Source organism: Apis florea, unplaced genomic scaffold (genome assembly GCF_048593485.1).
Source record: "Apis florea isolate Af1SG1 unplaced genomic scaffold, ASM4859348v1 contig_2835_pilon, whole genome shotgun sequence".
NCBI classification, from domain to species: Eukaryota; Metazoa; Arthropoda; class Insecta; order Hymenoptera; family Apidae; genus Apis; species Apis florea.
This window is the reverse complement of record NW_028256652.1, coordinates 101,331-129,079: the sequence shown is the minus strand read 5'-3', so window position 1 is coordinate 129,079 and position 27,749 is coordinate 101,331. Positions and strand designations below refer to the sequence as shown.

The 27,749-nt window shown below is 33.9% G+C and overlaps 1 protein-coding gene across 3 annotated transcripts in view; it reads left to right on the top strand.

The window, feature by feature from the left end:
- hwt (SH2 domain-containing adapter heavyweight) overlaps positions 1-27,749 on the top strand; it is a 206,999-nt gene that overhangs the window by 101,482 nt on the left and 77,768 nt on the right. The gene's annotated exons all lie outside the window — the stretch shown is intronic.

Below are 27,749 nucleotides of genomic sequence, written 5' to 3'. Positions count from 1 at the left end.
GAAAAAGAGACATGAATCTGTGCATAACTTATGAATCTACTTTTATTAAAAACTTTTAAATGCCAAAAGTGTTTCTATCGTTTGATAGATTTTCACATTATACTAAAATTAATATTCTATAGCTAATATTATTTCTCCAAAGATTTTAATTAAATTTCTTTAAAGATTTGCAAATTCAATTCTCACAATCAGATCAACGATCAACCAATAAAATAATCAACTCCTAAACATTCCTTCTTAGCAAATCAAATCAACCTCCACTTTTACATGTTATCCAATAAATTAATCTCCATTATTCCACCGATGGCCTCTCCAGTCCAACCTCAAAAGGAGAACCGGATGCCCTCCTCCTGCGATCCCGATTTCCGAATACCTCGCATCCCTCTCCCTTCGCGGTGGCGAGTGCACAGGAATGTGTTCACGTTTACCTCGTGAACCACCTCGTGTTTCAATTATGAACTAATTACCGTTGGCGCGCCCGTTTGTATGTACATGATGCACGAATCGTGCAATTTGCGTGGCAACATCTGTGAACGGTGTTCCGTCTGCGCCTTCTATCGTGGCGCCATTAACGATCACGTGCCATGTGGCGTTACACATGTCCACGAGGGGGATCGCGAGCAGGTTTTTGGTGTGGTGTCCCAAACCCAAGTGGTGCACCCTTCCGGTCGTCTTGAAGATCATTAGTCCTTATTATTAATATTATTAATTTTTACTTTTCGATGTTTATTATGATGTAAAAAGATGTGAAAATATCGATGAATTGAAATGTGTAACGCCGATGAAAATTGGGATAATGTTTTTCGAGCGGGTCATTTTTATTCCGACAAGATGTAATTCTTTATTCCAATTGTATTTTATGAACAGATATAATAAAAAAAAAATATCGTTTCTCACAAAGAAAATATCGTTCCATTTATAATGACATAAATAATAATTATTCATGATACGATATTACGTTCATCAATGATGGACAATGGAAGAAGCACTGTCACTGTCACTAGGATAAGTAACATATTTATCATCCTACCTTATCGACTGTACAGTCTATAACTACGTGGAACATAGATGCGCCCAATAGTGCCGAATATTGAGATATTCCAGGTAACGTTGAAATGAAATATAACAGCATTAATCGGGGATATAAATATACCCCGATCATGGAAAGGGATTAATTATCTAGCACGCGTAATCTAATTATCTAGGCGTTCATATCTCGCGGAAACATGCATCTCGTTTCTCGAGCTTATGCCTCGATAATTTCCACCCCCGTGTATTCGCGGAAAATGAAATTCTCGCAAGTCAACCGACTGGCAAGTGTCGAGATGCTCGTATTAGCAGCCGTGGCGTGTATCCTCTCCCTTGCTTTTAATTAGCCATCACGTTGGTGGTTGAGGTACAGGATGGCTGAGATCGGAATCGCGATGGAACGATGTCGTGGAACGGTTTTAAAGCTTCCTCGAGGGAGGAAGAAGGGGATAAATTCGAGGGACAAAATTATTTTCTGCCACGTGAGCGCGTGACGCGAGTTGGATGCACATCCAACGGAGAGGACGTGGATGGTTACACCTTTTAGATGCTCGTTTTGAAGATCCTCTTTTGACTGGAGATGCATACCGAGATCAACGAGTTTCTTACGAGAGCTTGTTGGTGGATTCGATACAGAGTACGAGTCACGTAGATGGAAGGAGTGGTACGTTTTGTTCGATTTGAGCCTCTTTTCGTAAACAGTGTTCGGAGGAGTGTCTTTTAAGCATAGACAGATCCGAATCTTGATACGATAGAAGTGGATTTTCGTTCGAAACTATTTGAATTTTTATTTCTTTCTTTTATCCAACTTCAATTGTTAGTTATTTATTGTATGGATTATTGAGCAATGATATTTTTCATTATTACTACACTCAATGGAGGATACTTAAGAGAATATATTCGAAACAAAATACTTAGCAACAATAAGTTATACGTTATATTAAACGATTCACTGCAAACAATTTATAATATTTATGTTACTTTATAATCGACAATAACATTTGCAACAGGAAGTAAAACTCCAAAAATCAAGATATCATCGATCAACTTTCAACTTTTCAACACCATCTTCTCTTATCCACCATCAACCCTTCGTCACGAATCGAAATAATAGAGCGTCGAACGATATCGAATCTCTCGATCTTCCCCAAAACATCTTAAACCTTCTTCGCTTCTTCCGATTTTACTACACGACTCAAAGAAAAAACTTGCCTCAACAACGATATGCTCTCGACGAGATGCAAATCGATCCGGTCGAACCTTCCCCAATCGGTCGCGACGCACCCCATTTGCAACCTTCTCGTTTATTCGGCAAATCGACACGCGATACGGACGCGTGGGGGCGGTTTTCCAAGTAGGAAGTTGTTCGAGGCTCGTTTTACCGATCACCGCTTCTCCCTCTGACACGCGATACTTCTCGATTCTTCTCAACGATCCTCGTGGTCCTCGATGCCCTTCAAGTTTTCAAATTCTACAGTTGAACGCGATACGAAATCAATGCTATCTCCGGTTTGGGATATCTTGGAGAGAAAGAGAGAGAAAGGAAGGTTTGACGCACATGCAAATGGAGGTTTACCGTGGGCGGGCACGCGAACGGAATCGTGTAACGGCGAGGATCTCAGAATATGACGTCACGCGCGCTCTGTTGGAATCTTGGTGGCGGCGTGACTGGAATCGAGATGAGATCAGACGTTGAAACGATAGAGGACTGGAAAGCATGGATCCTGTGCTTTCCTCCGTAAAGGAGAAGTTAGTCGCGGAAATGTTTTGTCTTTAGTTTCGCGATGGGAATATTGGTCTTGATATAGTTTCTTAGGTGTCGTTTTAAAATTGTTATCTTTTGGTAGTTGTCACAGTTATTTCGTTAATTTTTTTTCGTGGAGATTTTTTTTTTTTTTAATATTGAAATAGAAGAAAAGTTTGTATGAAGATATTTCAATTTGAATTTATCCTGGTTTTAGAATATTGATTTTAGAAATTTATTTTTGATTGTGATAATAATGATAAGAAAATAGTGGAACATTTATTAACAAATAATAAGATAAAATTATAAACTATTCCTCTCAAGACCTTTTATTAAATTAATAATAATCTTAAAATTTGTTCTTGACATAGTCTAAGTATTAGACTGATTAATATTAATTAATAATTAATATTAAATTTATTAGTAAATCTATTATTTAGATTACGTCAAGAACGAATTTTAAGATTATTATTAATTTAACAAAAGCTCTTGAGAGGAAGGAGAATTGAATGCATAGTTTATAATTTTACTTCTTACTTAAAATATTAAATTATATTAATTATATTAATTATAATTAATATTAATTAGTCTATTATTTAGATTACGCAAAGAACGAATTTTAAAGAAAGAAACGAGAAAATCTGAAATTATAAACTAGATAGAGTAGAATTTAATCTAGTGAAATTAGAAGCATTTCTCCATGAATACGTTCACCATTGTGCTTGAAATTTATATTAATCTCCAAGCACTACAAATGTTTCCATGAATGCATTTCATTCGCTATATATTATTGCTTATTCAGAAATCTATCTTATCTGAGAACCAATCTAATATTCACGTAGTCGGATCCCAATACCGAATCCCAACAGCTGAATAAGATTAGATTCGATCTGATAGAATGCGGAGCATAATGTATACATATTACACGCGAATTCGAAATTCAAATCCTCGCGTGATACGACTGTCAAAGACTTATGACGGAGGATTTTGTATCACGTTACAGCTCCTTTATTCTCGATTCAAAATTAAGAAGATACTTTGTTTCTAATCGAAATTTACATTTATATCTCAACGAATTACTAATCAGCTATTATCTGCGTCGTTATTACAATTCTTATCGATAACCAAACAATTTTATCGTAAAAAATGAATCAATTTTCTGCAAACACGAGATAAGTGCAAGATTTATCTAAAGAATCTCATTATGACTTATCTTCGTGAGTACATATACAGTACTCTCTCTATTAAAGCTTAATTTCCCTTCTCGTATCCCCAAATTAAAGATTTTTATCACTTGCACCAACCTCTTCCTCTAACCCTTCCAATTTAATTTATAATACTTTTATAAAATCTCCAATCGTTCCTTCACACACCCACCCGTCGTAATTAAACGATTACACAATAGTGTCGTCACTTTCCTCCTCCCGGGAAGACAAATTGGCCAAAATTAAATCAAGCCTATCCTCCCCCCCCTCCCTTTTGTTTCTTTGATTATCCGCTTCTTAATTTTAACCCTTTTAGAATCAAAGCGCGCCACTGATCCGATTACTCGAACTCGATTCACTCGGTTATAAACTCGTCGAAACCGACTTCGATATTTCACTCACCGTCCTCGTACCCCGCTCATAAATCACAAACTCACATCGTCACCGTTTTCGATATTTATTTCGACACGAATAAACTCCGCTCCCCGCCTAAGGGGAAGAGAACCCTCCCCCTCAATTTCACACCGCGAATTTTACATCATCTTCTCGCCTCCCTTATCCTCCCCTCCCTGGAATCGACGTAAGGCGACGTGTTCCAATGATAATTCGCGACAAACGTTATTCATACCAGAATTTGGTCCAGAGGTTATCGCGCCAGTCCGATTTTGGGGCCGGTCGAGGGGTGGGACACCCCTTGTGGCCGCGGGAGGCGGCACGGCCATGCAAAGTGAGCCAGGGGTTGTTAGATTAAACTGCAACCCCTCGCGACGCCCCGGATGCCTAGGACGCCGCGACGGGTTAAAAACAGACAGGAAGAGCATGAGTCATCCCTTAGCGAGGACTCGAGTCCCTCGTGAGAACAAACAAAAATCGCGCGTGGCATTTTTTCCGGCGGGGTTGGATCCAGGCTTGCGATCGAAGGGGGATGGAGTTGTGTCTTGTGAGAAAAGACGAAGGAGGATACCTCTTCATTCGCTATCTTCTTTTCCGGGGGAGGGGGAGATTCTTTGAACAACGTGACTTTTATTTGTGTAGGGAGAACGGTTTAAATGTGTGTGTAATTGATTGGTTTAGAGGAAGGGACAGAGGATTTTGTTTGTATGGAAAGAAGGAAGTTGGGATTGGATTGAATCCGATTGGAGCGCGAGTTTAAAAGTGTTTGGTATTTTTGGTTTTGTGTTGTCCATTAATTACGTATATCAAATATATGGGTCTATTTAAAAAAATAAAATTAAAATTCTGTGAGGAATTATTTAAAGTAAGATAAAAGTATATATTGTTCAATAAGAAATAAAATAATTTATATAAATTGGATAAAAATTAGATATATATATATGAAATTTTAAATCCATATTTAAGTAATTCACTAATTTTCATCCCTACAAGAAAAAATATATTTTCATACAGAAAGAGAAACTTGGTATTTGCTCAAACCCAGAGGTTGGTCAGGGCATTTACTAATTTCCGCGACAAAGTCACTGACAAATTTTGTGTATCAGTGAACAAAGGGCTAAATACTAAAGGGGTTCTAAACAAGTGAGTCCGTAGGGGTCGATTTATTCCTCAAGCTGTTCTCGACATTCCATCCATGAAGTAGACTACACGTATCTATTATTACAAGAGGGCACTAAAGGGTTTCTAGTTTTACCTACGCGATACCCACTTTGAATTTCTCTTCCCTTTTCTTTGTATCGGCTCATCGATTCGGTTGGGTGTAAAATTTTTATGGGGGCGTAGTGTACTCCTATGTCTGCGACGTTTCAAAAATTGGTTAAAATGAATTTTAAATTTCTGTTACAAAGTAATCAAATAAAATTATATATCTAATCCTTTTTACTGTTCTGTTATTAAATAAAAAACATTTAACATTTTCACGAATACAGCTTTAAATAATTTAAACAATTATTTTCAATTCATATCATAAATCAATATTTTAATCAAAATATCGTTTTTTTTTTGTTCACAGGTAAGCGATCAAAATCAACCTACGACAATTCCGAATACCTAATCCATAAACCGGTCAATAAGTAAGTAACCCGTCACTAATTTTTATTCTCTAAGAGTTACATCATCAAAAAAACCGTACTAATAATTTTTAATATCACCACTATTTAAACTATATTCGATCAAACTACTATCATTCGAGCTAAAGTCATTGTTAATTAAGAAATTTTCGATTTAGTTACATCCAAACCATCGTCCAAAGCTAAATACTTTCAACATTCTTGGAATTCATTCGTTAACCCTGTCACGTACTTTTCACTGTCGTCACGAGTGCAACAGTTCCGATAAATCGATAGTTGGCCGTTGAATATGTGGCGCATAAAATATGTGTGCGATCCAATCTTGCGAATCCTCTGGGAATCGTGGCCTTGTACACAGCCTCCGTTCTGTCCCCAAGAAAGTGTTTTAAATCTCCCTGGCAGCGCTTCGTACCACCCTCGCCCTCAATTATTCCCATGGAAACGATTCCGGCCGAAACCTTTCCACGCATCAATCTCGTTCGGCCTCTTACCTAATATGGAGCGCGCGGTTAATTATTTCCTTCGACAAAGAAGCTGCGCCGCGAAAACTTTCCGGATGATCGATAATCTCGAAATTCGAGATGGCAAAGCGCGAAGGGTCAGCGCTCATTGATAATGGCGCGGCTCTGGACGAGGGGCCGGAGAAGCATACGAAAGCACTTATCCTTTTAATCTTTTAATTACGCGCCACGCCGAGCTCCTCTCCTAATTTCGAACCTTCCCCACGAGAAACGATTCTTTTGTTTTATTTTTCCCGTGCGTTCCTCAGATAATTTCTTACAACAATAACTTTTTTACAACATTGATTTTTCTTTTGTCGAGATGGAGCGAGAAGGGACGTGGGGGAATTTTAAAAATTACAGAACGTCGAGTTATCCGATCGAGGTTGTTTATTTATTTGTTAGGAAGTTTGAGAGGAAGAGTTTGGGATGAGTCTAGCATTATGAATAATAATATGCTAATGGAAAGTCAATTTAGTGTTAGGATAGTCTAAGTGTTAATGTATATTTATCTGTATGCACATAAACTATATGTATATTACTAGTAATAAATATGTTTAGTTTAAAACTTGCATTTCTTTATATCGTTACATTTAGATATTATCTGTATTACATGCAATACAACTATTATATATTATATTATATTACAATATGTAATAAATAAATATTAATAAATAATTAAATAAATTATAATATAATATAATATATAATAGTTATATAATACTTTAAATTTTACAAGTTTAAAAAAAACAATAAAAAAGATACACTAGAACTTCTACTTCTAACGTGCTACCTCTAAAATACACCACTTCAAGGTCTATTTTCGATCAATCAATATTCCAATCTGTTATATACCTAGCATATAGAAAGTAAGAATTATCCTATAATTTTTCACTGTTATATATATTATATGCCAATACTAATATCATTTAATATACCAATTATTCGAAATTGAGATAAAAAAAAAAAAAAAAAAGAAAAAAAATATGTAGAACAGGTCAGAAAAGTTTCCAGGACACGAGTACTTTTTACGACGTCCTATCTTTCATTTCACTACTACTTTGTACAAGCAACTTTTCTTCAACCTGTAATCCAGTTCTCACCGGTATAAAAGAGGCGAGGGAATTGTTCAAGGAGGAGAGAAGTCGAGCTTGAAAAGAAAGAGTTTCGTGGATGAGGACTTCTTATATGGCCACATGTCGTGTCCAAGATCCACTTCACGTCCGCTCGAAAAAATCTTGCTGGATTCTCTGGGTAAGAGAAGGTGGCGAAATCATGTCGAAGATGTTCCGTTTAACTATCATCGTGATGCACGTTCTCCTCCATTCTTGAATAGCATGCCTTGGAAAGATGTGAAACGAATGGAATTCGATGCACAGTATAGTATAGATCTATCGTCTTGTAACACGAACGAAAACGATTAAGGCTTGATCATTCGTGTTTGGTGAGTTCTTTTTATGTGTTGGGGAAGAAGAAAGAGTTATTGATATTATTGTAGTTAATCCTCTTCTATTGATAAAAATTATTATCCCAAATATTGACAGATATGAGATTAGATATAGATAATGGGATTGTAAATAATGAAAATAATGATTTCTGAAAAATCTATTAAAGATAAAAGTATTAAAAACTTATCGAAGATTAATAAGAAATTTTTTAGTTATACTTAATAAAATTAGTATATAATTATTAATTTATATTTTTTATATTCCATACATTTCGTATGCTTGATATAAAAAATATAAATAAATATATTATATATTTTTCTTTATATCAGTTCTGTTTGCACAATAATTAAATATTCATAAATAAATTCATAATTCATATATTAAATACAAATTATCTGATAACAAATTAATTTGTTAATTAAAGATAAAGGAATTAATTATATTTATCGAAGATTAATAAGAAATTTTTTAATTATATTTAATATAATTAATATATAATTATTATTTTATATTTTTTATATTCGATATGTTTCGTATATATTTTTCTTCTCGTATCAGTTTTGTTGTAATTACATATTCGTAAATAAATTCATATATTAAATAAAAATTTGTTAACAAATTAATTTTATTAATTTGTATAATAATAATATAATAATAATAATATTAAAATTAATTTGTTAACAGGAATTTTTATTTAAATATAATATATATATATATTATAAATTTAATATAATAAAATAAATATAATATATATTATAAATTTATTTATGAATATTTAATTAAAAAATCGTGCAAACTGATACGAGAAAAATGTATAATATATTTATTTATGTTTTTTATATAAAATATAAAAAATATATATACAAAATATGGAATATAAAAAATATGAATTAATAATTATATAATTAATTATATTAAGTATAATCTTGTTAAAAAATTTTATTATTAATCTTCCATAAAGATATTAATTTTTTTATTTTTTAATTAATTTAAATTAATTTCTTAACAAGAATTTTTATTTAATATAAATATAAATTATGAATTTATGAATATTTAATCAATATATATATATATATATATAATTATAATTTATTTATAATTTTAATATCACGATACTTTTCGTTTCGAAAAATTATTGTTAAATAAATAAATACAATAAAATAATTATAATAAAAAATATAAAATATAAATTAGTAATAAAAAAATATGCGGCAAGTATATTTAATAAAGAAATTGAAAATGTGCTACGTTATATAGATGTGAATCGTTCCGATGACTTTGTCATACTACGCCGAGCTCGCTGTGTCGCGTCGCGCGGCGCGTACGAAAAGAGGGGGAAATCAAAACAGAACTGAAACGCGATCGCGAAACCGAATTCGAATATATAAAATATTCTTATACGTATAAACGCAATGATAATTAAATATCGTATATAATCGATAATGCACAATAATTCGAAAACGATCGAAATTTTTTCTTCTCACCCCTCAACGCACACTTTTTTATTTTCACCGAAAAAAAAAACGTCGACGGAACTCTTATAAATAATCAACACACACTTTTTTATTTTCATCGAAAAAAAAACGTCAACGGTACTGTTATAAATAATCGGATACATCCGTCACGCGAACAATATCGAAAGAAACAGGAGACGAGGCCGTTGTCTGGTCAGACAGGGCACAATGGTCGTTGGAAAAGAAAAGAAAAAACGCGAGAGAAGGAGAAATCCGCGTAGCCTGAAGAAAGGACATTCGCGGAGGACGATTCATTTCGGGCAGGACTTTCATTCGCGCAGAAGGCAGAAATCGCGGAAGATGAGAGAGCGGGGAGGACGGGGAGAGGGTGAAGAGAAACTCGTCTTACGCGTCACCCTCCCATTTACATTATGTTCTTTCTCCTCGCCTTCCCTTTTCTTTATTTCGTAATGCCTATCTACGGTTTCCATGCGGTGTCTGCCTTTATGCAGCTGACATAAGAAGGAAAAGAGGAGGAGAGAAGCCTCCCTCCATTTCGATTCTTTGACGATGCTTAAGAGGATACAAAGAAGGTGGAAAAAATTGCGAAAACTATCTTCGAATCATCATTTTAAAGTGATTTTACGAAAAGTTTGGTAATTGAAGATAGTTTAGATTTTTCTGAAGTTTTTTTAATTGTTAGGTAACACTTTGGAGAATGCAAGAAATCATGGAAATTATTCTTGAATCATCATAATTTTAGAATTTAATAATTTTAGAAAATTTAAGGATTTAAACAATTGTTTCATGATCAAGAAATAGAATTCTAATAATAATTTCTTTAGAAAGAAATTCTAAATTCAATATAATTTTTTTAATGCAATTCTTTATAAAGAAAAGTTAGATTGAAGGATATATCCTGGTTAAAATAGAATTCAATTTAAATTCATAATACATTGGGGTTTGTATCTAATATGAAATTAGAGAGATTATGAACAAAGTAGATTTTATTATTGGAAAAAAGAAGTCGAAAATAGAAAAAGAAAATTTAAGAGGAAAAATTATTTTCTTATGAAATTAAATTGTTGAGTCTCAGAGATTTTGCTCGAGCCAAGAAGCCATTTACATTTCTTCAGAAGGAAAGTCATTTATGTTTCTTCGTTTCTCGTAGTCGAGACTTCATACAAATGATAAAAAGAAGTTTTCTAGAGTGATAGAATCGGGTTGTTGTATAATAAGAGAGTTGCACTTTAAAGGATGTATACCATAAAAATGCAAATATAAAGTGCACTCTTAATATTTCTTCGATACGATGTAACAATATTATAAAATCTTACTGTTATTACATTGTTACTGAATGAAAGGTTATATGTTAAAGAGAAAATGTAGTTTTATATGAAGATAAAAATTGAAACGTCAAATGATATTCCCTTTTTAATATAAAACAGATATCTTTCTATGGAAATTTTTTAAAGAGAAAAAGATTATCAGAATATAATTTGTAGAATTTTTATAATGGGATTTAAAATATAATGAAATGATTTGATTTAAATGAAATAGCAATTTGATTTACTACTCTTTCTCTTTAATTTTATTTTTAATGTTGAAAATATTTCTGTTTTAGTTTGAAAAATATTCTATATGTCAATAAAATTGTTTTACATATATATAGCATTATAAATATAATTTCATAAATATTTATTAAATCTAGAATATATCCAATAATTCTCAATTTTGTATCAATATTAATGTTGTTGATATTATTATTTTCAATTCGTACTCAATAAGAAAGTAAACACATGCAGATAATGCATCCATAATAATTTCAAAATCTTTTTTTTTAAAAAGTTTCTTTTTTTCTCGATTTTTCTTAATCTTATCTATATACAATTTCATATTTGTCTAAAAACCTTTATTTACCAAAAAAGTTTTGTTGTTACATTGTACCAAAGAAACAGAATACAACATTTGGATCAAACATTTAAAATAATGATCCAGAATAATTTCAGTGAACCATCCTATTCCCAATCTTCATTATCCTCCCCTCCCCCTAAAAAGAAATACTCACAAATTTTTACTTATCTTCATCTCGTTAAATTATTAAAATCACGATCATACCACCAACCTCTATCAAATTCTTTCTATTCTTTTTAAATTCTCTAGAAAATATATAAATTCAATTTCCAATTATGAAAAAAAAAAAAAAAAAAAAAAAGAAACGAATAACTAAAAAATGCACGAACGTGGGAGGTGACGAGAGTCGCCCTTAAAAGATGACGTTGTTTTCAAGGGGGATCCCCGAAATGAATTCTCGAATCGAACTTACGGGGGGTTCGTGCTCGAATCGTGGGTCTTTTCGCGAGTGCACACAAGGGTGGGACGGGAATTCTCATTTGAGGAATGAACCTGACTCGTTGCTGACGTTGCTGACACTATGCGTGCCGGCCCTTTTGTCACGTCGTAGCGAAAGTGTATTTCCTCATTAGGGCCAGCCTGGTGCAATCCTAGGAGCGAAAGTAAGCACCCGTCTGGTGGGGAGGAGAGAGGTGGTTGTGTATAGGGGTCGAGAGACGGCAGCAGGAGGAACCTCGCTTCGATCCTTTTCTGCGAAGAGACAAAGGACCCTAAGACTTTCTCAGGATTGGATGAATACTGTGGTGCGCGTTTCGTGGTTACCATTTAATTCCGTGCCGTCTACGAAGAATTCGTACTCGTTTCTCTATGATTTTTATTTCGTGTTCGTGTGTTGTTGGAAAAGAAATAATTCCAGGGAATTTTATTATTGAATGGTTGATATGAGTTGGATGCGAGAGATTCTATGAATTTGTAATCGATGGATTGCCATATTCGTATTGTTAAAGAGAAATAATTTTAGGGAATTTTGTTGTTGATTGGTTGGCACGATTGGTATTTCCATATCGTTACTTCCATTTTTTTACTAGTTCTCGTGTCTTATCGCCACTTCTGTCAAAACTTCGTTCGTTAAAACTTTGGTTATTTTTATCTCGACTTCGAATTTTCGGAATCACATCTATGTTGTTAAAAAAAAATAATTCTAAGTAATAATCGATTAGTTGATATAAATTAAATGGAATTATAAGAGTGATTTTACAGAGTTTTGATTATTAACGAATTCTCAAATCCATATTGTTTAAGGAAAGACAAATCTAGATAATTTTATTCAGTGGTTGGTATCTCTCCATCAACTTTCCAAGCATACGGATAAATTACTTTTACACTTTCCTACTCGTTATCTTATCCTCCCAACTCTGTTAAAACTTCGTTCTAGAACTTTTATTTCGATCTCGAAATTTCAGAGAAAGCTTCCCTATATTTTCTCCATCATGAATTTTTCTCCACATTTTTTTTTTTTTCCTTCCTATTTTCCTTTTGTTTTCTCGTTCCAAGTCGAGCTGGGAAACGGAGATACACAAATTCGTTCCGCCTTTGTTTCCCTCCGGGATTCCTCGCACGCCTTTCCGTCAAACGTTTGCGAGCACGAAATGGAAAGCATATTTTTGTAGCACGCTCGAACAGCGTACAGCGCCGGAAGGAAGTTCTGTCCCCGTGTCGGTGACGTGTGTGCGTGCACGCGTTCACAGACATAGTTTCTGAGCTTTTGTGAAAAGTTGAACGGATTTTGACAGTTAGCGAAGAGTTTCCATTCAACTGGTCGGATCTGACGTAACGCTGCCCTCTGTTGGAGTAAAGTTCTTATCAAGTTCTGAATGCGGACTATGAATCGCAAATTTCGTGCGCGAATTTTTGTGGAATTTCGGTGTATACTTTGTTTACAATTTCGTCGTTTCGAAAATTAATATTTCATAAATCCGTATAGGTGATTTTTAGAAATTTTTAAAAATCCTGTCAGAATAAAGTATATATTGAAAATGTATATATTAATTGAATCTTTCTAAAATTGATCATTTTTAGAAATGAAATTTGAATGGATGAAAAAAATTTCAATATCAAATTTTTGATTCAGAGAAAATATAATAGTTTCAATCAAGGATCATTATTATACTCGAATAGAATTATATAAAAGAAAATCGATATGAAATTTATGATGATTTTAATTTCATTTATGATAATTTCATGAGAATGTTATATCGTATCGATCATAATTCTGAATCGAGTTTGAAATAATAGAAATTAAATAACAGAAAATAAAAAATGAAACAATTATGAAAAATTTGAGAAGAACAATAAATAAAAATAAATAATTACTTTTAAAGTAATTACTTTTGTCAAGTACATTTTCAATAAAACGTTATTTAAAGGAAAGAATGATTTAAATTCATCCAAATTATATACATTTTTCATTTAATCCCTTTGAGAATTACATTCTTATATTCTTCACGCAACTTGATAGAAGGTGGCTTGCGTAATATTGCATTCGTTAACGTATTTTTAATTATGCGGCATAGATAGGTCGCAGGCTGTAAATGACGGCCAGAGGAATGAAACGGTCTGGATCTTGACGAGAAGAAAGTTTTAATTGCGTTAGACAGCGGGTAACTTGTTACTTAGAAGTGGAGGGTAATATTTGAATGCAATTACGCTTCCTTTGAAACGATCTCACTTCCCTATCAGGTATTCAGAACAAATCTGAGATTCATCTTTGTGACTCGGCCGCTTTCTTACCGCGTAGATGATATGAATTTTTATTGTTTCACGGAGTTGAAAAGTCAAATTTCGAATATATGAATTTCAAATGATACTGATGTTAGCATACTTTTATTTTCTCGAGCTTGTCACATCTTCTCGTTTGATATATCCGTGTTGGGTAGCTTTAATCATACAATATAATTGTCGATACAAGTTAATCTTCAATTATATTGGTGATAATCACATGTACTTATCATATTATTATCGTTATCCATCATCAACATACATTAATTAGATTATCATACTTCATCAATATTGCCAATATTGAATAGTTATAATAACTAAAGTCCTTCTATAATTAAAATAGATCGAAACATTATGGCAATATCATTATAATTTTTCGTACAAAAATCGATGTTCCATCATTCGCTTATCAAAATTACAAACAACTCAAATCCTTCAAATCCAAACCCACTCCAACTCCAAAAAAAGAAAAAGAAAGCAATAGTCCGAAACATCCTCCAGGCGAAATTCTCCCCGCCATAACATTTCTCATAATCTTCGAACGCTCCTTCATTCCCCTGCATTTCCCCGACTTCTTCTTATTTCTTTTCTCTCGAACACCATCGGTTGTTCGTCCATCCATCCCCTTGGCCCGATACCGCATACCAGAGTTCGATAATAGAATTTGCCCGCCCTTCGCGGAACGCGCATACGTTCGATCGGCAGATATGCAAATGATTGCCGTGGGGTGCATAGAGAGGGATGCCAGCGGGAGGGTGACGACCGTCGGGAATCCGTGGAGCAGCGAGGTCGGCCGTGGTCCTCCGCAGACACCTGACAACCGAGGAGAACGCTTCTCTCGTACCCCTTTCCTGCTGTTTGCTTTTGGAGGAAAAACGCTGAGAAAGCGGCCACATCCTTTCAGGCGAAGGCTTAACCTTGGTTAACGACAGGAACACGTGTTGCATGCGTGTTTCCGTGAATATGGAACGAGACGAGTCTTAAGATAACGTTAGGGGTGCGAAAGAGTTACGGTGTTATCCTTTGGGAGTACAAAGGGGATGGTTTTCGTAGGGTGAGGGATGGTAACGGCGTTTGAGTATATTTATGTGCTTCCTTCTTTCTCCGATGTTTCGTTTATATTCGGATCATAATGGAGAGGTCGAAATCAATGCAAAAGTTGGCACACGAAAGGCTTATTTGTATATTAATTTATACGGTTTGCAAGTTTATACTCTTTCTTTCGCCTCTAGAATTAAGAATGACAATATTTTAATTTAATTTTAGTAAAAGAGTGTCTAATTTCAAATTGGAATTTGGAAATTCGATTCGACATTTTAAAATTAATACCTCGCGTGTTGCTATATTGCTATTTATAATTCATAGCATTCTTATATATTCAAATTACGAATACGAGCTTTTCTTCAAAAATTGTAAATTCTATTTCTAATGTTCACGACATTTTGTATATTAAAAATAATCGTCGACAGAAATAATGGAACATTCTCTACACAACAAAATTTCCAATTAGTCCGTTGAAACCACCCTTCTAGCTCCATGTTACTTAGGATCCATTGCCCTCGCTATATCTATTGCATATAACAGCATACCTTTCGCGTTATTGCGCATAACAAAATTACGCATTCGTTTCCATAGAACGCTTAAACGTAATCTTTTTAATCTATTAATAATTAACATTGATTTATTATCTTGCTTGTACATACGTATCTTTACATTTAATATCTTTTAACGATATACTCTCATGTAATCATAAATCGTACGATTTCATAAAATTCGAAAAATTAACGTATTAAAGTATCATTTTTCTTAATTAAATTAAGAAAATCTTCTTTTCTTCTTCTTGTTTTCCAATTAATTGAAACAGATTTATATCAATATTATTAAAACATAGTATTTTCTTTTACTATACTAAATTAACATCAATGTCGTTCTATTCATTGGCCTATACACTGTTAAACACAGCTTAGATATAATCATCCCGATACTATCACTCTCCAACACCTTCTCACGTTACAGAAACAACAATAATAAAAAACGGATTGGGTTCTTGCATTTTCTTTTTTTTTATCAAAGTTACGTTCGAAATTTGCTTTGTGCGCCCAACGTTCGAGGGGGTGGATTCATTAGCGGTCCTCCTGTCGTTTGTATGGATGAGGAACCCTCTCGGTGGAACGCGGTTTAGGGTTGGAGGTAGGTTGATTCCTGTGTTTGGTCAAACAGAGAGAGAGAGAGAGAGAGAGAGAGGAAGCAATGACAGAACCAGACCAGATACGCCACAGCTTGGTAACGCAACGAGGTTACCAAGTTATTTCATTAAGTTGGCTCGGTAATAATTATCGTGCGGTTCGCTCGTGCCGGTTTTTTATGAAATTTCGTGGCGAAAACATTTTCTCCCATTCTTTTACACGCAACCTGACGAAAGGAACGTCTGCTCCTTGTTGTCGGATCGTGAAACAAACCGGGATTCTTTTATTCCAGTCTCTCTTTTCTTTTTCTATCTTGTTTCGTCTACTCGTGTATTGTGTTTGTTCGTTCAGTCAGGAGATATTTGGAGTTTTGTCGAATAAACAGGAGGAGCGTCTTCGTTGAATTTTTTGGGGAGGGAAAAAATCTGGCCGTGAATCAAGAGTGATTATTTCGTACACAAGTTTTCTCTCGTTTCATTTTTGGGAACGAAGTGTGCATCGAGCGTGTTTTTGTCTATATATATGTATACGTGTATGGTTAGATCCGCGTATTTACACGCGCTTTCGTTGATCGAGCAGGTTTTTCTTGCCTCGATTGTCTATTGTATCTCTACGATACGGATATTTCGGAGGTTGTGTTGTATAAATGACGTGGAAGTTTTTTTGCTGGTAGAAAGAATCGTGGATAATAGAGAATATACGTTGATTTCGTAGATATTATCGATTTTAATGTTTTTAATTGTTCAAAGTTATTAAAGACGATGACATCCTGTTATGGAAACTCGTTGTTATGGGGATTTGCAAGTGACAGATATTAAAATATCAGTTGGTCAGCTTTTAGATATCGATCTGGGATTAAACTTTCTTTAATAATAATCTTTCAATGACAAATGATAAAAGTTAAAATTACAAAGTATTATACTTATCCTTCTTTAATTATTCTGAATTAAAAAAATTTCTTTGTATCTTGACTTAATAACTTAATCGAAATTTTGCAATATAAAATCTATGAGAAACAATAGTTGGAATAATAGCGTTAGATTGAACGTATCAAATTCTATGTCCTATATGTGCAATATTAGTTAAATATTTATTGTTGGAAGAAACGATTCGACATTTTCGAGAATATTTAGCTTTTATATGTGGTCACGTGAAACGGAGGAGGCTCAGCAGGGAATGATGTTTACGCGCGAGAAATCGAAAGATATCGGAGCAGTCGAGACCCTTCGATATTTTTCGCCGTTTCTATCTCGCTTTTTACCCCCCATGGATAACCACCCTTGTGCGAAAATCCACCCGAAGATCCGATACAGGAGATATTTGCACGTAATTTGAGGATATTTGTACCATTCTCTCCTTCGATCGCATCTTATGGATGGAAGATTTATCTGTCACGAATTTCAATAGAGGAATGAGTAGCGTGAAGTTTTCATATTTTCCATTGCTATTTTTACGTCAATCTCCATCAGATTATTTCATTTCCTTCAATTTTTATCTTTATTAGAAACAAACTCCGTAAATATAGATGTTCGAAAGATATTAAATCAATCAATTCAAATCGATGATCAATTATCTCGTTTCGAAACTTAGAGAAAAGAAAGAATTGTTCCATCATTTTATACCTCTTGAAATTCCTTTACATTTCAATTTAATATAAATTTAAATCGTATATATCTAACTAAATTCTATAAACAAATTGATTGGAAATTACATGCATAGCAACAAAAAAAAGAAAAACGTTCAATACAGACATTTAATTAAACACCAAACGAGAAAGGTGCGACACGTGACTTTCGATCACCGTTTCCCTCGAGCTCGCCGCATCGGATGGGGACCGTTCCACGACATTTTGGCAAATTGGCTGAGCTCGAAAGTCGAAAACTCTCCTTTTTTCCCCTCCCTCCATCCTCCATCTTTGACATTTTCCCTCCATGTTCCCTCGTCCGGCACGTGAACAGGTTACAATGTCCTATCCTCTGCAAAGCCGCCAAAGTCAGATCCAATCTCAGGCTTGGCGTAATTCGCTAAACCATTTAGAGGGGCGGTAAGGGTGGCCCCAGTGTCCATTTCCATGCTCCTCGTTTTCGAAATTTTCGTGGTTGCACGCGCGTGTCTACGTGAAAAGGGAAGTCGGTCCTTTTCGCCACGCAAGATGGAGAACAACGAGACCCCCTCCCCTTTGCTAATTCCACGGCCAATTATGTCCCAACATCGCGTGGTTTTAACCCACGCCGTCGGGATATACTCTCGGGGATTTCGTCTCTCATCCCTTTTAGACTCCTCGTAGACGACGTCGTAGTTTGGATTGTTCTCTCTGCCTTCTTCGCGTCTCTGCCTTTCCCTTTTCTTTTTCTCCCTTCCACCCCCTTTCAATGGCCAGTCTCGCCACGACCGAGTCCTAGGTCGTGGTTTTTTGTTCTTTTATTCCTCGGAACAGACGCGTGGACGACGCGATTGTTTCGACCGGGACAGACGAATATCTCGAATGGTGGTCTCCCTTTAAGTATTGATGCCCTGAAACCGTGTTTTTCGGCAAAGATGCTTCGGTTTATGGCGGGAAATTATGGTTTGGGAGGATTGTGGTGTTTCGTTGGGAGTTTTATATACCACTCAAAAGGTAAGATGTGAACAGGTATTTGTTATTTAAAAGTTATGTCGAGGGAATTGAAATTTGCAGTTTTAGAGTTATTGTAGAAAATTATTGTTTATACTTCTTAAATTTCTTAATAATATTGCAATTGACTACTCTTTCTGATTAACCACTTTTTGATTAAGAAGATTAGAAGTTGAAGCCAGACGATAATAGCGAAGATTCCGTTCAGCTGTAGTACCATTAGCACGATTTTCTCCAACTTTCTCGTTTTCCTTAAATCCTTTAATCTTTAATCCGACCAACCGCATACGTGCTTATGTAATTTCGTTCTTCATTCTTATCTGGCCATATACAGGGTGTTTGTTAAACCAATTTGTCGCGCAGTTTTAAACGTTTCGTCCAATATAAGATTATTCGTTAATCTTTCAATAGAAAAACAATATAATTAACGTTTGCCAAAGCAGTTAAAATTTAGATGAAAACAATTTATTTGTAGGGAATTCTTTAAAATTGTCAGTCATGGAGAAGAATGAATTCATATTCGTATTAAATTAAGTTTCACGTGTATACGCGAAATATTAAAAATTGAAAATACAAGTAGCGATGCAATCCTTGTCGACTGATTTTTGATATATCCAGTAGGATAGTGTGCGTATACACAGACGGTGTCTGGCTCAGGGACGGTTCAAGGGTGGTTTAGGGGATGAATGCACGAGGGGTTCGTCGGATGCTCACAAACTGGCCGGAACTAAATACTGGAACAAAAGGCACGCCAGCGGCAGTGCGAATTAAAAATGTCTTCGAGTGATTGTGGTTCCCTCTGGCTCGCTGAATTATGACTCTCGATAAATTGTGTACAAAAAAAATGATCGAGAAGAGTCGTTCTCGACATACAATTTTTCATAAATAACACGACGAGTACATCAAAATCTACTTTTCTTTTAAATTTTTAAATTAATAAAATTCCAGATTTCTTGAAAGCGAAAGAAAAATTAAGAAGAAGGAGGGGAAAAAAATGATCAAAGCGACCCAGTTTATTTAAAATAAACGCGAATAAATATCTTTTTATCTACAAGAAATAAAATTCTTAAAAAGAATATATTTTTCCCTGATAATTAATTAAAATATACGTATAAATAAATTTTAACATCGATCAAAATAACTATAATAAGATTTTTACGTAGATTTTTTTTTTTTTTTATTTAATGGATACCGTTTAACGAAAGAAACACCGAGAAATTTCATTACATTTTACGGTCTACATTCCTGTTCGCGTGTTTCCCAACGCAAAAAGAGAAAAGGGAGAAAGTAGAGAGGGGAGGTTGACTTTATATCATGGTATACATGAAAAAGCCTGTTCTTCCGGCCGGGTTAAAATACCGCGCGCTTGCATGAAATATTTTTAATGCTTGGCTTTACGGCTATATAAGGTTGGATTAGCGGATTGCGAAAAATTCCGGGACGTCGATCTTTTAAACGATTTTTAACGAAGTCGTTATCGTTACCCCCTTAACATTTTGCGAGCAGGATAGAGGAAGAAGAAGTTAACTCGTCTAATTTTTGCAATAAAGTGAAGTAGGAAATTTTAAAAGTGAAAATGTTTCGTAAAGGTAAGAATAATTATCGAATAACATGGAAAAGAAAATTAATATAAGATTAATATTTACATTATTATTGTGTCGTGACGTGCTGTTTCTTCGAAATTTAAATATAATGAAGAAGAAGAAAAAAATTTGTTTTACGCGTATTTTTAGAGTTTAGTAACGTTTCCTTTAATATGTCAATCTTCTTCGATCAATAAAGGAAATATAAATCTAAAAAATCGAAACTAATTATTCAAGAAGATGAAAGAAAAAGTTTGCATAAAATTTTTATCACACACCAATCTGAAAGGTTGATCGATGGAATAATTATTTTTCTATAAAAAAAAAAATACGAAAGATCTATTGTGTTTTCTCTTTTGATAGGCTTTCGACTTTCGTCCGGTTTATGGTAGACATTTTTATTAAATTCCACCCTTCCTGCAGCGTGGATAGGGTCACCGAGGGTCGAGTGTACGGTCGATCGAAGTTACGGATAGAAGGTAAATAGACTTGCTGAAAAATCGGCCAATTCGGCCTGTCCAGTTGGCTAGAAAGAGAATGTTCGGAAAGACGTGGCATCCGTTACAGTCACTCAACAGAAGGCACGAAATGCTTTCAATTTGTAACTTGACGTCGTTTAGATTTACCCCAGTGATCTCTTGGCAACGAGTCCATTTCTGTACCTCGTTTTTTCCCGTCCAAATGTTTGTTTCGCCAGAATATCGAGTATTTCAACACTTTCTTCCTTCTAATTTCCACGCAATTGAAGCATCGAATTCGTCAATTTCCCGAAACTTGATTCTACTCCATTACGATATTAAATTCTTTAGAGTTTTTCTTGAAAAATGAAAATTCCTTTGAAATATTCGTTCGTGTTAAAAGAAATAGATACACAAGAAAGAATAAAAGCAAAATCAATTTGGAAATATAATATACTTTAATTCTCTTGTTATTTTCATTTATTTAATTCATCCATAGAAACACGAATCGAAACAAATTGTCTACGTGCCACAATTATTAATATTAAATCACAATTAATTAAAATCGTGATAAAAATCAATAACTCCCGTCTCATTTTAACAATAATTATCTTCCAATAAAATTTCCATTTCCATAAATAACCGATCGAACGAACGACTATTAAATATCGATGCCTTCCATTCCAAATATAAAATTTACAATCCTCCAATCAAAGGAATCGACAATCCACGCGTTATCCGCTCCGCCTCGAGAATTTCTAAACCGTCTCAAGACGCCCACTATCTTCCTTTTCCAACAGACTCGAATCAATGCACTTTGTCCAGTTCGTTACAGCCCATAGAACGAGATCTCAAGACGCTCGTTCGAGAATAGATCCTTCTTCTTCTTCTTCTTACGTTCTTCCACGGTCGAGGAGTTTCTCCCCAAGAGAGAGAAAGATTTAGAGCTCGTGGGATGGATTTTATTTCGCGGCTTAACGCCACGCGGGGAAAAAAAGAAGAAGAAATCGGCTTCGATCCTGGGAGGATTAGGTTGACGTCGAACGACACGCCGTTCCTCTTCTCCTCTTTTTTTTTTTTTTTCCATTTATTTGCCGATGGGCGTCTGACGAATTTGCATGAACCACGGTCACGAATGCTTGCGTGCCGCGATTGATAAAGTTCGGATTAAGCGAACGCTTTACTCGCTGTATCTGTCTTTTTTTTCTTTTTTCTTTTTTTACTTACGTAGATAGGCGTGAATGGTGGCGGGGGGGTGGCTTCGAAGCGCGCGAGAGGTACACTCTCGTTCACGATTATTGGGGGTGTTTATATTTAAAGAATGTTGTGAAATTATATAGCGAGTTGCTTCAAATTTTTATCTATTTTTTATTTTTGCGTTAGAAAATATTTTAGCAATAGTGCATTTTATAATTGATGAGAGTTATATAAATTTTTCATAGATAATATATATTGCGTTTATTGGTTATTGATTGATTTATATATATATTTTTGTTATTTTAAATGTAGGTATGTGAAGTAAGTTTTTAATTACTTAGTATTTATATGTTATTAGATATGATAAATAAATAGATATAGATGATAAATATCATTTTATAATAATAATAATTTACATTATTAGTTTTTTGATAAAAGGACAAGTGTCTGAATACTTGGACGGGAGTGTACGTTGAGTTGGATAAGCTGTTGGTGGATTACTCGAGTAGATTCAGAGTTGTTTCGATGGATTGTGTATAAATATGTCGCTGTAAAATATACTTTGTATATTTTAGAAAGCGTCAGCGAGGTATTTATCGGAAGTAAGATGGTATTGATAAACGTGAATAAAAGTAAATGTTAAAATGTGATGAAGTAAACGAAAAAGTTTATTGATTTAATTGCGAAGAGTTATTATTAATATTATTATCTTATTCAAATTTATACGATGATACGTATATATTCGTGATTAATTCACAATAATTAAATTGAAACAAATTATTGTACAAAATTTGTTTCTTTTCTTCGATTATAAATATTGTTATACAAATATTAATTTTAATTACATTGAGAATATCTCTTTTCAATGAATTATAATTATAGAAAGCTATAAGAAAAGAATCGCAATAAAGAAACACAAATACGGAACAATTCAAGAAAGATTCAATTCTGAATTTACGATTCCTGTAACGTTCTATAGATAGGCTCAAAGCTTAAAAGCACCGAGCCTTCTCGTTCTTCAGGTTAAAAGCCATCGAAGGAATAATTTAAGCGGGTGAGAGTGAGGGATTATTCTTGGTGGGTACACTGCTCCTCGCCGGAATCTGTAGGATCATAACAAATGGCCCGAACCACCCTAATGGAAATAAAGAAACGCTGGAGGTGTTGTTGCCGAAGTAACGATTCGTGGCGAAAAGAGAAAGGGAGAACAAGCGGGTTAAAACCTGGCTAAAAGCGGAAAAAGGAGAAAAAGATGTGAGAACGTACGACGTACGAAAAGGAAAAATGTGGAAAGCGAGACAAGAAAATGAGAAAATAGGAAATATCCAAGTCGAAGAGGGAATAAACAAACGAAGGATAGTGAGAACAGAAATAGCGTTAAGGGGGTGTCGAGTAGGTGCATCGAGTACTGGCAAAAACTTTTGTCCTAAACAAATATCCTTTACTTTTTTCTTTTATATTTTATCATATGACAAATAAGTATTTTCAGAAGTTGGATTTCTACTTGTTCACTATGAATTAAAATTAAAATTATATCATGATTAATAAAAATAATAATATAATTATAAATATCACGAGTATTATGAGTCACAAATTACTCAAAAATTTATTTTTAAATAATATAAATTTATTCGTAATATTGAAAAAAAAAACAAATCATCTCTTTGATTTCGAAAATCAAATGATTTAAAATTTTTTGAAAATTTCTCTGAAATCTCTCTCTCTCTCTCTCTCTTTTTATCTAATTTCATAAATTTGCGCGTAGATTATTTTCTTAACGATAAACAAATTTTACGATTTCTAAATTTTGACTTGTAACAAGACAGTTGTTCCAATTTCGCGTTTGTCGAGTGGATGGAAAGATGTTCGGGATTTTGACAAGCAAATTAAAATCAACTCGCTGGTCTGACGAACTAAAATTGGTCTCTGACAGAACTTAATACGATTTCGAGGTATCGACGTATCATCTCTGCCACTGTTCGATGGATTTTTATTGTTTCCTTTTTTTACGCCGCCCCGTTCGTCTGCCTGTGCTCCAGTCGATAACCGTATATTATTTGAGAAAAATGAAAAGGGGAACGAAATTTTAATCAGAAAACTGTCGCTAGGGAAACGAACGGCCTGCTATCCGACAGCGTGGGCATTTCTTCTTGCAAGTCATTCATGTTTCTATTAACATCAAAAAACAAAAAAAAAAAAAAAAAAACAAAATTACCGCATCTTCTTCTTATTTAATTGAAAAATTATTATTATTAGAAATATTCGTAGTTTTCTAATAATTATAATATTTTTTGACATGTATTTCTTAATACTTATCTTTAAATATTAATTCAATAATTATACCCATTGAGGTTTAAAATATTAAAATATTATTGGCTTAATTATCAATATTATACAATTACTAAAATTTATTATATTTCTATCTGAATAGATCAAAAATTTTATTAACCAAATGATAATTAAGTCCATAATATCAATTTAATTATTGATTCAATAATGTCTCCAATGATTGTGCCTGTTCAGGCTTAACGTTAAGACACTGTTTGCTTAATGTTATCAAAGATGCCCTCTTAAGGAACCTCCTTTCCTAAAATGTACAAGTTTAAGTCTCTCTCCCCCCCAGTCCACGATTTCTCAGACAGTCTCAGTGTCTTAGAAGCTTGAGACAACGGGACGGTGGCCGTCTTTTATTGAATTCTTTCCTTTTACCGGGAGTCGGGGTAGCAGCACTCTGTCTGTGTATGTAAATGTAGCTTAGGGGAGTCTAATCCCATGGGAAGTCGGGCAAGGGACGCGATGGAGAGAACTGCAGTAAACGATATTCTGTCATTGGTGGGCCCACCCTTATCTCCGCTGTACACGCTCCTATATCACCCTTCGATCGCTAAAATAGAATCCTAAAATCACGACGTTAATGATGTCGGCATACAAGCTTATAGACTTAGCGAAAAAAATCCGGCTAAATTGGCCTGAGTAGCAGAATTGAACGAATCAAACGATTCTTAATTATCGAGTAATCGAATTTTCTTCTTCTTACGAAAAAAGAAAATAAGTTCTCAAGTATTTATCTTGAGGACGAGGTTCTTTAATTAAGATCAAGGTTCTTTGTAAGGAGGATAATCATTTTTTGCTGATGTATTGCAAATTGTCATCTTTTGATCGTCTAACCATGGAGTTTAAAAATAGATATTTGAAAGTATATTTATCAATGTTTATTATTAAGTATTTTATATCTGTTGGTTTAAGAAACTTAAAATATATATATATATCTATATTTTTTTTATTCTTGCTCTATAATAAAATAGAGATGTATCATTTTTTCTTCGAGCATCAAATAGCATTCCAAAGTTAGGATTAAAAAATCCTGATAAAATTCTATTTTTTAATAAAATAGAACTGATTTATATAATCTTTTGTTAGAAATTTTATTATATTCAGTAATCATTTCACCATTTGTTTCTTTGTTTCTTAATCAAACAAACATAAAAGAGTCAAAATTGCCTAATATTGCCCTCATACACCAATACACTTCAACAAAACTTTCTAGGTATTAATATAGACCTTACACAGAAATGAAAGGAGGAACGCCAATTGATCTGCTAATCCGCGAAAGCCTCTCAAGATTCGAACATCCTCGATTCACAGAGGCTTTCGAAGGGTCAGTAAATGGTACATATAGCTTTATGTACGACCTAAAGAAAGAGCATGTGCACGAGGTATAAATCTATCATATTCAAGAGTCTTCTTTCTTCGACGAGATTATCTTTGCTCGCATTAAAGAGGGTGCCATTGAAAGAGAGTCACGAGGACATTTGGCAAATTAACCTAACCTTCTCCTTCTTTCTTTCTTATTCTTTTTTGATTCATTTTTTATCTGCTATTCTAACGAGGTGCCGACCATTATGGAAGAATGATCTAATGATATTGTAATTGAAATTCCATTGAAAAGATTATCGATTTCTTCCATTTAATATTTCACGTGTATCCACAGGGAAACGATACTAGCGCGCTCTACACACAACGAGTAAAATTTAATTATTGGATGTTTCAATATTCCCCGAGGGAGTTCAATTTATCTCGTGTGCAGAGTATTTGCGGCACATCAGGTGGGTTACCTTTAACATTCGAGAAACGATTTATAATTAAATGTCTTTGTAACGTGTCATGGATGTTTCGCACCTCGTGAGAGGATTTTAACAGCGCGATTCGCGTGGGAAAAATTTAAAATGATGAAAGTAATGTTTTAAGATATATCATTTATCGAATTTGTAAAATTTTCTGTGACATTAAAGTTACGTATATTATATGTATATATTACGAAAATGTGTAAAAATATTATTTTAACTTTTTCTTGAAAATAAAAAAATATTTAAAAACAAGTTTTTTTTTAAAAATAAATCAATTGTATTCTATATTTTTGATTGAGTTTTGCATAACAAATTCGTTTTTTATCATTCGTATGATTATATCACTTATAATATAAAACTATTTTAATTGTTAACAAATAAGTACTTTTTCTTTTTTAAATAAAGTTTGCAAGTTTTATTTAATTATATTCCGGAACAATATCAGATCTAATTAATGAAACCTCGTTTCATCAAAAGCTTTTGATGAAATGACTAATATTAGTACTACTAATTAATTAATTGATCCTACAGATAAATGAAAAAAAAAATACAATGTAAAGTTAATTTAATTACATTTTTCATTAATTAATTCTATTGTACATTTATAACTGGCTCTGTTGAATCAACCAATGAATTGTGTGCGTGGATTACACTCAATAGTGTTTGATTGAAATAATAAATATTATTATTTATAGTTATAAAGGCTAACAAAGAAAAAAGATTCTCTTGAATGTACTAGAAACCTGTATACGACTCTTGGAAGCATTAGACCCAAGTGGAAAATGTTTTTGGCGCGTTTCGACTTGACCTCGACACGTTTAGTCATCCTTTTGCTGTTTATTTCGTCGCTAGATACGAAGCGTAGTACATCCACCCTCACAAAGATTTCACAGTCTTTTTCTTTTATTGTTGAAGATTTTCTTTGATTACGATTTTATTTTTACAATATGTCAGTATTCGTGCTACTGTTTTTTGATGAGGTAATAATTTTTTTGTTAAACACGATATTTTCCTTACATTTTAGAAATGTAAAATTACTAGATCTATAAAACAATAATATTTTTTTCCACGAAAGAAGAACGATAACGACGTAATTTAAAATAATTTATCGATTTATTTCAATGAAACTCATCCATGAGAGCAATATATCCGACTAGTTAAACGATAGTAGTGGCTCTTAAAAAGCCACGATGCCCTGGCACCTGTGCCTCTTTTGTGAACGAGACAATCCTGGATCCCTCAAGTGATGTTCATGGGACATCATGATCCGTGGGGTCGGTTTAATGGATGTCCCTGTGGTGCGGTCACGTGGCCTATATATACATATATCTCTATACCATATATAAGTGCGGTTACCTACACCGTATGGGGTGACATACCATTAATAGTATAGTGAATGGTCGTGAATGACGTCATTTTGAATGATTTACACGTAGGCTTTGGAATCGACTTAATTACAAATGGGATCGGAAACTGTATCATCAATATTTTAAATGAATATTCATAACAGTATTCGTTCGTTTCGTTTACACGAGATTTACGCTCAAC